This window comes from Acinonyx jubatus, chromosome E4 (assembly GCF_027475565.1).
Source record: "Acinonyx jubatus isolate Ajub_Pintada_27869175 chromosome E4, VMU_Ajub_asm_v1.0, whole genome shotgun sequence".
Taxonomy (NCBI): Eukaryota; Metazoa; Chordata; class Mammalia; order Carnivora; family Felidae; genus Acinonyx; species Acinonyx jubatus.
In genome coordinates this window covers 5,243,458-5,256,597 of record NC_069395.1, presented here as the reverse complement: position 1 = coordinate 5,256,597, position 13,140 = coordinate 5,243,458, and the positions used below count along the sequence as shown (strand labels likewise).

The 13,140-nt window shown below is 54.8% G+C and overlaps 1 long non-coding RNA gene across 6 annotated transcripts; it reads left to right on the top strand.

The window, feature by feature from the left end:
* Positions 1–2,362: 2,362 nt before the first annotated feature.
* On the top strand, positions 2,363–12,921 carry LOC113596216 (uncharacterized). 6 transcript variants are annotated; one of them, XR_008293119.1, is made up of 4 exons: positions 2,363–4,001; positions 5,980–6,073; positions 9,918–10,616; positions 10,913–12,921. It is a non-coding gene; the product is annotated as an uncharacterized LOC113596216 (long non-coding RNA). The 6 variants fall into 6 exon arrangements; XR_008293118.1 differs by lacking the exon at positions 2,363–4,001 and having other exon boundaries at positions 4,883–6,073; positions 9,918–10,035; positions 10,343–10,616; XR_008293117.1 differs by lacking the exon at positions 2,363–4,001 and having other exon boundaries at positions 4,883–6,073; positions 9,918–10,035; positions 10,137–10,616.
* The last annotated feature ends 219 nt before the right edge of the window (positions 12,922–13,140 follow it).

Genomic DNA, 13,140 nt, shown 5'->3' with positions numbered 1-13,140 from the left:
GAAAAAATAGTTACAAACAGAGAGGGAAGGAGGGAGGCAAATGATAAGAGACTCTTAAATACAGAGAAAAAACTGCGGGTCGATGGGCGGGGCAGGGGGGAGAGGGGAAAATGGGTGATGGGCATTGAGGAGGGCACTTGTTGGGATGAGCACTGGGTGTTGAATGTAAGTGATGAACCACGGGAATCTACCCCCCAAAGCAGGAGCACACTTTCCCCAGTGTATGTTTAGCCAATTTGACAATAAATTATATGAAAAAAACCAAAAACCAGCTCTTTCCTCTGGGCTGCCGACATGCAGGAAACTTCCGGGCCACGTGAGCCATGGCCATGGCCACATCGACAAGAGACTGGGGTAATGCTGGTGGCATGCATCATCATGGAATCAACTCCAGGTTACTTCGGAAAAGTTGGCACGAGGCATTAGCACTTAAGGAGGAACCAGAGCTTCTGCCCAACTGTCAACCTTGGCAGAGCCTGTCATCGTGAAGGCCATGTTCTTCAGTAGAAGAGCCGAGGAGAAGATCAAGGGTGTGGGCGGAGCCTGTGTCCTGTTAGCTCGAAGCCACGTGGAGGGAGGTCCATTAAATACTACCAAACGCTTTTCTCTTCCGGTCTGAGCACGAGCTCTCTTGCACCCCTACCTCTCTCTCTCTCTCTCTCTCTCTCTGTGCATTGGAAAGCCACCTAACAGATTTCAGGAGTAAGGGTATGAGGGCCCGGGCTCCCCTGCCAACTCACCTCAGCAAGCGTGCAAGAGACAGCACCAGCACTTAGAGGCCTTGGCCCACGACGTACCTTGAACATTTTCATCTATAAAGCGAGAATATTCATCACTAGCATGTGTGTGTGTCTTAGAGTTGAAGGGCCTGTTCTGCATCGTGTCCTCTGAAAATACGACGAGTGGGAGAATAAAAAAACCAGAACCTAGAAACAAAACCAAAAACGTATGAGTAAGTTTATATGAAGCATGCAATACTTTAAGGCAATTTAACAATGACCGTACTTAGAAGCTCAATGTACTAGATTTACAAGCCTTCTTTTTCTTTTTATTTATTTATTTATTTTCAGAGAGAGAGAGAGAGAGAGAGAGAAAGAGAGAATCCTAAGCAGACAGTGCTGTTAGTGCAGGGCCCGACTCGGAGCTTGATCTCAAGAACCGTGAGATCATGACCTGAGACGCTTAACCCACTGAGCCACCCGGGTGCCCCGATTTACAAGCCTTCTTTAAGTATTTGGGGAATCTTATTTGTTGCTTCAAATACTTCGTCCAAGGTGCTGAGGGGATGGGGGACACCGGTGGTGTGGATGAAGGTGTGTCCCTGCCGTGCACAGCATCATAACCCTGTATGGTAACTCTACTGGAATAAAAATAATAAAAAAATAAAAAATATTTATATCTTGTGTCTTAAACAAAGAAAAGCAAGCAGAAGAGCTATATCATAAAATCTGTTTTCAACCTTGAAAAAAAAAGAAAACACGTTAAAAGGAAACTAAACATATTACATTCAACAGTGGGATTTAAAGTCTTTAAAGGAATCGATTCATACATTTGTAAAGTGAGTCAAATATTATCAATAGCCCCCAAGAAGGGGGTTAAGGGTTGCCAGATTTGTAAATAGAATATGATTTGTAAGCTGAACTGCCCTTAAGACTGGCCTTTTTTTTAGTAAATTGAATTTCTTTTTTTAGTAAATTGAATATGAATTCTTTAAAAAAAATTTTTTTTTTAAGTTTACTTTTGCGAGACACAGAGAGACAGAGCACGAGCAGGGGAGGGGCAGAGAGGGAGGAAGACACAGAATCTGAAGCAGGCTCCAGGCTCTGAGCTGTCAGCACTGAGCCCGATGTGGGGCTCGAACCCACAAACCATGAGATCACAACCTGAGCTGAAGTGGGACCCTTAACCAACTGAGCCACCCAGGCGCTCTGAATATGAATTCTTTAAAGCAATATAGCCTATGGATAATTAAAAAAAATTTTTTTTAAACATTTATTCATTTTTGAGAGACAGAGAGAGCTAGAGCGCGTGCAGGGGTGGGGCAGAGAGAGAGGGAGACACAGAATCCGAAGCAGGCTCCAGGCTCCGAGCCGTCAGCACAGAGTCTGATGCGGGGCTCGAACTCACGAACCGCGAGATCCTGACCTGAGCCGAAGTTGGACCCCTAACTGACTGAGCCACCCAGGCGCCCTGCCTATGGATACTTTTTTAATGCACAAAACCCATCTCTTAGGAAATAAACGATAATGGGGAAGTATTATTGCCTGCGAAGTCGTGTGCTAAGGTCATCAGTAGGCAGCAGAGGTGCGATTCAAATGAGAAAGCTTCGCCTCCACACCACAGTACCCAGCCCTGAGGCTAAACCATTCCGCATTACTTTGTTTTTCTATCAACGTGATTTTCTTTCCCACTAGCCTGTGATCAATGTGCTTGCAGAGACTTCCTTTCGTCTTTGGACGCCCAGACCCCTGCACGGCGCCTTGGTGGCGCCCGGCAGGAGCTCATCTGTATGGCAAAGAAATGAGTGAAGAGAACTCAGTGACAGTGGCATCCAGAAGTCCAAGAGAGGAGAGACTTTCAAGCAGGGAGGGTCCCACTGTCAAATTTAACTGGTGGTCATAACATGATGAGGACCAAAGGGTCTGCAGGCCGTGGCCGAGGAGAGGTCAGTCGTACCTTGTTAAAAGCAATGCGGATCCTCTTCAAGTCTTGCCGGGGCACCTGACCTCTAGGCCCTGAAGGCCAGGGAGACACTGGTCAAAGTCTGAGAAGTACGGGGCCCGACAGGAGACACCAGTCACGGTTACATCCTCACGGAGACGCCAGCGGTCTGCCTAGCCCAGCAAAGCCTTCGGGACTATTTGGTTGTAGAGAGGTGGGGGGAAGGGGCGGCCACGCCTGTGCCAGCTCTCTCCTCACCCCTCTCCCCGCGGATCAGGACTTTCCTGCAACTCCTTCAACCACGCCAGCAAAAGGGCAAGAGAGCAAGATAACATCTGGCCCAGTCTTTCATGGCTGGAGGCAGAGGTGGTCCCAAGGGTCTTGTCCCCTGGATCCTTCCGGCCTGGGCCCTGTGCTAAAGAAGCTACAGCCAGCAGCCCGTGCCTTCCACCTTTCTGTCCTTGGGCCATCTGTGCTTGAGCTTCTCCACCTGCTGACTCCCGTCTGCTCACGGGCTCAACCAAGCACGCAGGAACTGAGCCCTTACTCTGTGCTGACGCTGAGCTAGTCACTGGGAATTGCAAGAAGAGAGGGGAAGGCTCCTACCCTCAAGGGGCTGAGTGTACTTGGGAGAACGTGCAGGTGAGCAGGTATTTATATACAGTCGGGATAGATGTCATGCTAGAGGTAGGCACGGGGGACCCGGAGAGGCCAGAAGAGGGCGTCTGTTTTAGCCTGGGCCTTCAGGAGAGTCTTTCCCATGGTGGTGATGACATTGGGGAGGGGCAATGGGAGCCAGCTAGGGCGAGGTAGGTGGGGTAGGTGGCAGAGACGAGGGCAATGCGGTAAGGAGCTTGCGGGAGCCAGTTTACGGGGGTGAGGAGCCCTCGGGGCGGTGCGGGGAGACTCTAGAAGCAGCGTGCAGCGGCCTGGAGTCCAAGATCTGAGATGTGGCGACGCGGCAGGAGGCCAAGGTCATCAGGAAGCAAGAGAACGTGAAAGGCCTCGTCCACCAGGGCTGTGAGCCGAGGCTTTGCCTTGTAGGGGACGGGGGACCTCAGAAGGGTCTAAAGCACGGCTGTGAGCATCATCGGCGTTGGCTCTTAAGTAGCTCACGGTGGCCTCCCACCCTTCTTTCTCCCGTGTCCTCTCGTCTCCGCATCTTGTGACCCCAAAGCCGCATGTGATTATTGTGGTGAACCCTAAAAACAGGAAATGACTGGGGGCTGATATTCACACATTCACAGTTGGCCCAGCTGTCGGCAGGCAGGCCAGTCTGCCGGTGAATATTATGGGCCTTTCTCTACCGGGGTCCCTGCTCCTGCTTGGTCTTTTCGTGGGTAAGTCTCTCCCTGCCACTACCCTCCAGGCGCCTCCAGCTGCCCGCTCTAGCCACAGGTAATTTTCACTGAAGATGCTGCGTCCCAGGAGCCAGGCTGTGTGTGTGTGTGTGTGTGTGTGTGTGTGTTGCACATGCTGCCGTCTCAGACTGCGCAGGCCCAGTCTGTGTCCTTGTCACCCTCACATTTCTTCTGCTGACGAGTCACAGGGAGCCCGGGTGTCCCTACACTGGCTGATGGCGGGGTCATGGGATCGAGGACCTGCCTCTTCATCTTGCCATTTCACGCATGACCTTCGGGTGTCCCAGTCCCCTTCCTCCCTCTCCCACCAGCCCCTGTGAGTCACCCTCCGTCATGAAATGACTTGAGGAGGGGATCTCAGGCCTGGCACTTGGCAGCTGTTTCTGTCCCTCTAGATTCGCACTGCTCGCTCCTGTCCCCGAGGACCTGAGCGGGGGCAAGAGACAGGCCTGGGAACCAGAGGCCCCGGGAGAACGAAGCTCGCGAGAAGCCTGCGGTGACTGGGCCAGGCTCTTTCCGGTCTAAGCAAGTTTCACGCTTTCGCTTTCACTCTCCTTCAGGGGGAAAACGAGGGCACAGTTCTGAAGGTCACCTGCCTTCAGGGTTGTCCGCACCCCAGGCTTTAGGGGGGCTCCTAGGCCCCAAAGATGGATCCCTTGATGTGTTTAAAACTTGGCGGTGTTTAAAACTTGGCGCTACCCTCAAGGTCTCCCACCTGAACTGACAATTACATCGATGTGAGACAGATTCACAGGAGAAAAAAACACCCTGAGTTTTAGGACGTGCATATGGAGACCCGATAATGAAATGGAGACCTGCAGACATGCCCGAGAAGGCAGTCTTTATACTTTTTAGAGAAATCTGCGAGGAATTGAGCGGACAAAGAACGCTTGGCTTTGGGGCTTTAATTAGTAAAGAATTCTAAACAGACGTTGGGCAGGGAGTAGATTAGTGAAAAATAGTTGTTTATTTTTCTCACCTCTGGTGATAAGGATACTCTTCACCTCCTGGTCCAGGGAAGGTGCCTTTCACATGGGAGATTTATTTCCTGTGTTCAGGGGTCAGAGGAGGGTCTGAGAATCCTTGTACTGGCTGCCTCTTAAGTAACTTAAGAAAAAACCTTTTTTTAAAGTGTATTTATTTTTGAGAGTGAGAGAAAGAGAGAGAGAGAGAGAGAGAGAGAAAGAGACAGAGTGCAAGCAGGGGAGGGGCAGCGAGAGAAGGAGACACAGAATCTGAAGCAGGCTCCAGGCTCCGAGCTGTCAACACAAAGCCTGATGCGGGGCTCAAACCCAGGAGCTGTGAGATCATGATCTGAGCCGAAGTTGGACACTCAACCGACTGAGCCACCAGGGCGCTCAGTAACTTATTGAAATAACCAAATAGGGACGCCTGGGTAGCTCAGTTGGTTGAGCGTCCGATTTTGTTTGGCTCAGGTCATGATCTCGAGGTCTGTGAGTTCGAGCCCCGCGTTGGGCTCTGGGCTGACACCTCGGAGCCTGGAGCCTGCTTTGGATTCTGTGTCTCCCTCTCTCTCTCTCTCTCTGCCCCTCCCCTGCTCGCGCGCTCTCTCTCAAAAATAAATAAACATTAAAAAAAAAATAACCAAATATGCCCAACTGGCCCCTCTTGGGGTGGCCTGCCCTTGGTCCCTACAGACATTTATAAACAACGTCTGCTTAAATTAAAAAAAAAAAATCTGATCCCCACGACATACTTGTGATAGAGATAAGGCAGACAGTATTACACACACCTTGCGGATGATGGACTGAGGCTCAGAGAGACTAGGTGACATCTTTGGGGACACACAGCTGGCGATCTGTGAAAATGGAGGTGAGTGCAGCCCAGCAGCGGCAACACGGAAGCTCCCAGAACAGCGTCCTCGACGGAGGCAGCAGAACTGGCATGGAGATTCATGTCGGGTTCTCCTCACCCCTGCTTTCCTCTTCCCTCACAGAGCAAGCCCATCTGGGAGCTTTTCTCTCTCCAGGCCAGGCTCTGGGTGGCCCCTGTCCACAGGGACATCTCCCAGGCATATGGCAAAATAATGGGTAAGACAGGAACTGCCTTAAAGATAGGGCGCCTTAAGGGAGGGGCGCCTGGGTGGCTCAGTCAGTGGAGCGTCCAACTTCGGCTCAGGCTATGATCTCACGGTTCGTGAGTTCAAGCCCCAGATCCGGCTCTCCTCTGTCCCCCTCCCCACTCTCCCTCTGCACCTCTCCCGCTCACACTCTCTTTCTCAAAAATAAATAAACATTAAAAAAAAATGTTTAGTTCTTTGGTTCGGCTCGGTTCTGGAAACATCTACTCATGCTTTTGTGTCCTGGGTCCTGTGCTGCGTGTGTGGTGAGGACAGGGGTCAGCGGGACCCGGGGGGGTGGAATTAAGGATGACGAAAGCCCATCATTGGCACTATGGTGGAGTTGACAGAGTGTCAGCTGTGGGGTCACACGAACTTGGATTTTCATATGGAGTCTGCTGCTTCCTGGCTGGTGACCTGGGGCAAGTTTCTCAAGAGCTTTGAGTCTCACGATCTTTCTCTCTAAAGAGGGAATAAGAACAATCACCTTACGGGTTTGTTGGGACGCGCTTCCCCTACTCGTCATGGTGTCCGACGTTTGGGGTTCGTGTCCCGATCTGATCCCCCCGTGTCTCCCTTCACTTGAACCAGAAACAGGATTCAGACCGAGAAGCCCTACGCGCGCCCAGGGCACCTACCTAACCCAGAGGCCGAACCACCCCCTGCCTTGCTCCCTCAGATGCTAATTTCCTTCTGCCTTCTCTCCTGGGGCTCGTGAGCCACCAGGAGAGACCCGCACGGGGCCCTCTGTATGCGACAGGGCGAAGCGAATGCTTAAAACCCAACAAGCCAACGAAAGCACGGGCTGAAGGAAACCGGGGTGGGGGGCACGGCTGGATCACGAGTACGGAGCCCAGCAAGGAAGCGGCACTTGGGCGAGGCCTGATGGGTCACTGCACTCCAGGCGACGAGGACGGGCCAAGCCGCTCAGTCAGGGCGCAGGCCCTGGGGCCAGCGCGCCCACACCGGCCGCCTTGCTAGGCTTCCCGTCGGCGTGCGTCATTCTCTACGTGGGAGCCGTCACAGCGCCACACAAGTGGACCCCAGGCTGTCCGGCGGATGGCGTGGTGGGTTCACAGGAAACTGACACGTCCCCGGCTTGGGGCGCCTACTCCCACAGGGCAGCAGCCCCTCTCCCACCCCTTGTCCCCACAGCCACTGTCCCAGGACATCCCAGGTCAACTTTAGACAGAGACTCAGCACCCGGCCTGGGACTAGGGACGCAGCTGGTGCTTTTGGATCCCGTTCTGAATCAGGGTCTGGAGCCTTCTGGAACCAGGCAGCCTTTTCTTTCTGAGTCACTGTGCAGCACACCTGGGTCAGTTTCAAACCTTCTGTTTCCTGGGACTGGGTGTCAGTGTTGCAAGAATTTGCCCACAGAGACGGGTCATGCTACCGAGCAGCAGTAGCTTTCATTTCTCGACAAGGGTGCTGGCTAGTTTTTTTTTTTTTTTTTTTTTTATGTTCAGTTTTGAGAGAGAGAGAGAGAGAGAGACAAAGTGCAAGCAGGGGAGGGGCAGAGAGAGAGGGAGAGAGGGAGACACAGACTCTGAAGGAGGCTCCAGGCTCTGAACTGTCAGCACAGAGCCCGACGCGGGACTCGAACCCGCGAACCATGAGATCATGACCTGAGTCGAAGTTAGATGCTTAACCGACTGTGCCACCCAGGCGCCCCATGGCCAATTTTTTTTTAATAGTTTCATTTATTTAAACTAAGCTCTCCACCCAATGTGGGGCTTGAACTCACGACCCCAAGATCAAGAGTTGCTTGCTGTATCCACTGGGCCAGCTGGGTGCCTGGGTGCTGGCTAGTTTTGGCGAGATGATATTCCAGCGATGTCAAGAAGGTTCCACAGCAGTGAGGAAGGCCAAGGTAGACTGGTGTGGCCAGTAGAAGTAGAGTAAGCCCATTTTAGAATCATATTACGACTCATTTAGAAAGTATTATTATTACTTATTACTCACATCGATAGGAAAAGAGTAACCCGGGTCCTTCGCACCAGAAGGAAAGGCCAATGGGGTCAGTTGAGCACAGTGCTGGTGGTGGTGGGGTCGGAAGCTTTGTCCTGAGCGGGTAGAGCAGGAACGTCCTTCCTCATAAGAAACTGACTCATCCGAGTGCCACCCAGTGGAGACAGAGAGGTCGGTGGAGCTGGCTTCGGGGCCTCACAGGCCACTGTCCTCTCGTGCTCTGGGAGGATCGCAGGGCATTTTGCCCAGACTCAGATTAGCCCGTGGTTCCAGCCTTTGCCTGGGTGACACGGGCAAAGCAACCGGGGAGCCATGGCAGAGCTGTTCCTCCAGTGGGAAGAAAAAGCTACGGTTAGCGAGTGAGGATGAACACGTGGAAGCTGAGTGTTGGAGGGAAAGCTTCAGAGAAGCTTCTCGGGGTTGAGTTTGTGTGATAGGAAATATTCCTATTTGATGAGGCATTAAAAACAATTTTTTTTGAATGTTTATCTACTTTTGAGAGAAAGAAAGAGAGAGACGAAGAAGGTGCATGCAGGGGAGGGGCAGAGAGAGGGAGACCCACAATCCGAGGCTGTGAGCTGTCAGCGCAGAGCTGGATGCAGGGCTCGAACCCACAGACCACGAGGTCATGACATGAGCTGAATGAAGTAGGACGCTTAACTGACTGAGCCAACCAGGCACCCGCCCCACCCCACCCCCGCCCCGCCTCCTTTATTTAAGTGCAGGAAGATGCATTTGCTCCCCGGTCAGGTTCCCCTGGTCGGGGAGACAGCGTTTCTGCCATAAATCAGGCCGGGCCGGCCATGGCCTTTTCTCAAACAGGGCGAGGGCACTGGGGCTTCTGGGACGTCGGTGGGACTCTTGACTAGGGTGGGCCCAGCGCTGTGGGAGAGCCCCTCTCGCTATGCTCCAGCGGGGTGGCAATAGCGAAGACAATAGGCCAGACTTTTGTCCTTCGCAGGGAGTTTCCCAAGTCACTGGGGCCTCACGACAGCCCTGCAGCTGGCAGGAAAGGGGTTTTTATTTCTAAGCTGCTGCAACAGTCTCAGAGAGAAAAAACGACCCCTCGACAAAAGTGGCAGAGCCGGGAATAGAACTTATGCACCTTGTTGCCACATCCTGCGCTTCTGGTTTGTCGCTGCATTTATGTGTTGCAGAAGGAGTCGTGGGGGAAGGGTGTGGGGCCCAGGCTGGAGGAGACACAGCCGGGGTGGGGGGAGGTGGCAGCCTGCCTTCTCCCGGGGGACATTCTGGGCTGTGTGGTCCTCTCTTGTCCAGTTGAGCCGCCCCTGGGGCTGCCATGGGGAGGGCCCCAGGGCTGAGGCCAAATGACAGAGCAGGCTTCTCGCGTGCCTGTGGCCTTCTTGAGTGTCCTGACTGTCCGTTGTCCGCAGCTGCTCTCCCTGCAACCCCCAAGGCTCCTGGCTCTGCCCTGGGGAGGCGAATAATGGCCACATGGGTATCTTCTGGAAGCATCTGAGTTCCTGGTCCTGGGGGAAGAAGGGATGGGGTGTGGGTTGAAGAGAGCACAAAGGAGCGGGAGAAACCTCAAAGGCACAGGGCCCAATCTTGGGGAAGCCTTGTTGGGCGCCCGGAAACTCAACGTATGCTGCAGAGACCCCTACTGGGGAGAGATGTAATTACAACACGGTTCCGCGCTTGCGCAGACACACAGGGCCTGCCGCAGGTCAGCGCAAGGGTGGGAACCCAGGCTTTGGGGTCCGAGCCACTGGATTTGGGTCTTGGGTCAGTCACGCAATGGCTGAGACTCTGGGCGAGTTACTGGAAGCTCGCTGAGCCTGTTAAATGGAATAGGTACAAAACCTCCCCTATCTATTTCGTAGGGTTGTTCCCGGGGAATCAAAGCATACGAAGCGGGGCCCCTGGGTGGCTCAGCCGTTAAGCGTCTGACTTCTGCTCGGGTCAGGATCTCGTGGTCCATGAGTTCGCGCCCCGCTTTGGGTGAGCCCTGCTTTTCTCCCCACCCCACCCCTGCCCCTCATGGGATTCTCTCTCTTTCTCTGCTCCCCTCGCTCACTTGTGCCCACCCTCTCTCAAAATAGATAGTGGCCTTTCTCTCAAGGCCACTGACTTGGCCTTGAAAGCTCAAAGCTCTCCAACAGACGTGGGCAGATTTGGCCTCTGTCTCTCCCTGTGCGTACTCAGGGTGGTGAACCACCTCGGTGTCAGTGCCTCGTGCCTTCTGCCCGGTGAAGGGAGCGCCCAGGGTAGCTCTGCAGTCTTCCCTTGGTGATTTTTGTAGACGCAGCGCAGCTGGGCCGGCCCCGTGTCGCACCGAGCTCCAGGATCGGTGACAATGGACAATGCATCTTCATCCTGACTTGTGTGGCAGAAAGCAGAGGAACCTCTGTGGCCTACAGCCGGATGCCTCTGGGACCCCGGACCGCTGTGTCCCACAGAGGGTCTGTCCTCAGTATCTCCTTGAGGCCCCGGGGACAGTGCTGTGGCCTTCACCTGCACGGTCCAGGACGCAGTCAGTAACAGCGGCTCCCTCCCCGTCTCAGCGCCGCCCTTGTGTGCAGGTACCTGGCCTCCCGGAGCACACGCCCTGTGCCGCAGCTCTGGAGGGGACGGAAGGTGGAGGACGGAGTCCTGGTCCTGTGCAGGCCCTGGGGAGAGGGGCTAACACCCTCGAGAGAGGGCGTCTGGGCCAGTGTGGTCGGGGGAGAAGGAGGAGAAGGCCTAGGGGGGCCAGTGGGGAGGTTGGAGGGGTTTGGGCAGGAGGCGCTCGGCAGTGGGGGGTGGAGGGGGTGCTGGGCTGCCCTGAGTGCATAGGGAGACCCCGGCACTGAAGCTGTGGTTTTCTGTCTGTCTGCAGGGCCAGGGATCCTGGGAGGGGACACGGTCGGGGAGACAGTGTTCGGTAGGTATCCCTGGGGAGTCGGCCACTCGGCCCCTGGAAGTCCCAGCCGGGCAGGAAGTGGAAAAGGTTACCTGGAGCTCTGGACAGCTTGTCGCTGTTTTGCAACCAGGACCCGGAGGCAAACCAATCCTGGCTGCTGGGACTTAGGGACCTTAGAGCGAACGACTGTGTGTCCTCTCTGCAGATCAGGTCCCCAAGGCTGCAGGGCCCTGGCCCCTCCGGAGCCTGGATAACTCTGCCTATTTGTCAACGCCACCAAGGATTTCACCCTGCGGGTCTGTGGTGGGGGGGGGGGGGGCGCGGAGGGCTCACATCTGAACTTTGACCTTTCTGCTCTGCCCTGCCTGACCAGGCCAGAGTCTCCTCAGAGCTCAAACCTAACTTTCGCGCACAGAGAAGCTGCAGCAGCCCGATATCGCTGCCGGTTCCCGGATGGCGAAGGGTGGGGCCCGCTGTGTCCCCCTGACGGGCTCCCTGTGACAGGCCGGAGAGGATGTGCGGTATAGTCGGCCCCGCTCGGCCGGGTGGCGGGGGTGGGGGACCACTCTCACGTCACCTGGACTTCTGGGGTCGGCGACAGCTATCGCTGCACGGCCAGGAACCGGTCAGTCAGAGCTCGGGCTCAGTCCCCACGGGGCCCCTCTGCGCAGGTAACCCCCTCCTGTGAGCCCCCTCCTTGACAGCCTGGGCCTAGGTCCTTAGCATCCCCACCTGGCTTGCTGGGGACTCCAGGGCTGGTCGAGGAAAAGGCGGGCGGGATCACTGAGAGCAGTGAGTGTCTCTGGGGTGGCAGGAAGGGACGGTTCTGGTGCCATCACCCCAGGGCCTGCTGTCCAGCTTCTGTCTGGCTGCCCCAGACCCTGCGCTTGGCTCACTCCTGGGTCTCCCCCAGCCCACCCGCTCCTGCAGACCCACTGAGGAGGAGCCCCAGACCTTGGCCGTGTCCTCAGAGAAGCCTGGAGCTGCTCTGAGAGGGAGATCCAGGCCGTGGCTCCTGTGGCATCCAGGACGGCCTCTCCCGGTGTCCACCGGCCGCTGCGGGAAACCGCTTCGGTCCAAACACATTCTGTCCCTCTTCCCTCTTCTTGGCCGACTTCTGGACGTCTCTCTGTTCCCTGTCTCTGAGTCCCATGCTCCCCCGCACTGAGCCAGCCAGGCGCCCCCCGAGCATTTAGAAGGTGCCTGTGTTGTTGGAGGCTTCGAGGAGAGGTCTGGATACATCGCCACCCCTCTGGGAGCTCAGTCACAATTGTTACAGTTCGCCCCTGACCCCACGAAATGACTTGAGCGGGGACGGAGCGAGTTGTACGAGAGCCTTTGTCCGTGTCTGGCTTCTCCATTGAATGAGACCAATGCTCATTCTTAGTTCCTTCTGTGTCTCCAATATACAGCATGGAATAGGCGTGAAACGTGCGACTCTGAGGTGTATTTAGGGAGCAGCCTGTGCTGGGTGTGACAGGACCCAAGGACACATGGTCACGGGTTGCAGACGCTAACATTCTCCCGGCCCTTCCAGGGCGTCCGGAGGGCAGTCCACCTCCTTCCCCCTGATTTGGCTTCCTTAAGGGGCCTCCAGCCCACCCACACTTCTGACTTCTTTTCTTGGAAATCCCTTCCCCTGTCTGCCTGTCTTCCATTTCTTCTCTTTCCTTCCTTTTACGCCAGTTCCTAACCTGTGGTCATTGTTTCATTCAGCCTCCTTCCTACTTTGCTCCTTGAAGAAAGAATTTCTTCTCTTTTTGGTCCTGGGACCTTTGCTGATTGGATACATTCGACCTTGACACGTGGAGAAGTCAAGAGAAATAATGTGAGGAGGGGGGTCACCCTGTGAGACACAGACATGAGTGCCACCTGCTGCCAACATCTCCCGGTGAGAGAGGGACACCAATCCCGAGTAAGACATAAACCCTATTTCATTTGCAAACGGAGTTCGGAATCGCCAACAAGCTGTGACATAGCTTCTGTTTAAAACAACCTGTTTGGGGCACCTGGGTGGCTCAGTCAGTTAAGCATCCAACTCTGGATTTTGGTCCAGGTCACGATCTCACATTTCGCGAGTTCGAGCCCCACGTCTGCACTGACAGGGCCGAGCCTGTTTGGGATTCTGTCTCTCCCTCTCTGTCTCTGTCTGCCCCTTCCCTGTGCTCTCTTTCCCTCTCTCTTTCAAAATGACTGAACTTAAA